A 1,080-nucleotide genomic window follows, 5' to 3' on the forward strand; every position below is an offset into this window, starting at 1 on the left:
GGCCTGAGAGAAGGGGGGGGCCTGATCCGGCCCCTGGGCCGCATGTTTGACACCCCAGCTCTAAGCACACCCAGTTCTTCACGCCAGCCTGCTTTTAATATTAAATATTCAGTCTTTTTTTTTTTTAATTCCCCTGCAAGCTGTCTTTTGGGGATGCCCCTGGAGAGGAGGCGTATCAATTGCTTTACTCAGTTATCCAGACTTTCAAATATTTGGGCAAAAGAAATCCGGGTCTGAAACTTTATAATGTGTAAAACGAAAGCATCAGCATCGGGAGGGGGGACAAAAAGATTAGATGATGTAGACTTTTCCTAACCGCGACTGCCCCAAACTTGACCGTCTGCGGCCCCGGTCAAGCTTAGGGAAAAACCCCCCCCCCAATACACACACTCTGCAGCGCCCCCTGGCGCCTCCCTCCGCTCCCTGCGTCTCCCCAATACCTGGAAGTTCCCACGCAGCCAGGATCTCCTTTTATGGCCCGTGACGTATGCGGAACGCGAAGGAATCCCCTCCCCTTTCCAGCTGGCGGGGCCGCCGGGGGTGAGTCAACGCCAGCCAGGAAGAGACACGCACACGCTGGACCGTAACAGAGAACCGCGTGGCTGCGAGAGGAGAGGACGGAGCGCGCCTGACTGGCAAGGTAACGACTGGGATCGGGGCCGTGGGGTGGAAAGGGGGGGGGGCAAAGAACAGCCTGGAGTTGTGGATGGGGGTGGGGGAATCTCCTCAATTTTTGTCTTTTTCTGTAAGATTTGGACTCACTTTATAAGTCGATTTCCTCAATGTTTTTGTGAGATAGGGGCACCCACGTGCTCTCCCCGTCTAGTACTTTCCGCCCGCGTGTTTTCATCCTCCCTCCCCATCTCTGTACAGTACTTTTCTGAAACTGGGGTTCATCCGGCGGTCGTGTGGAGGACCGGACCCTCGATTGGGGACTGGAGGTCATTTACCTGCCCGTAGGCAATCGGCGACCCCCCCCCCATATACTGCCCCCCCTCGATTTCCCTAGTTTGTTACATGTGTTGTTTCGCGCCTCTGAGTTGATCCCCCCCCCCGTTTCCACTAATGGGCGCGATCCTC

General features: G+C 55.6%; 1 protein-coding gene across 1 annotated transcript in view; it reads left to right on the forward strand.

The window, feature by feature from the left end:
* The first annotated feature begins 589 nt into the window (after positions 1–589).
* LOC107124389 (protein BTG3-like) overlaps positions 590–1,080 on the forward strand; it is a 23,557-nt gene continuing 23,066 nt past the window's right edge. Inside the window, exon 1 of the mRNA XM_015427853.1 lies at positions 590–640. The gene's annotated coding sequence lies outside the window, so the exon portion shown is untranslated. The remainder of the gene's footprint in view (positions 641–1,080) is intronic.

This window comes from Gekko japonicus, unplaced genomic scaffold, assembly GCF_001447785.1.
Source record: "Gekko japonicus isolate JY-2015 unplaced genomic scaffold, Gekko_japonicus_V1.1 scaffold641, whole genome shotgun sequence".
NCBI classification, from domain to species: domain Eukaryota; kingdom Metazoa; phylum Chordata; class Lepidosauria; order Squamata; family Gekkonidae; genus Gekko; species Gekko japonicus.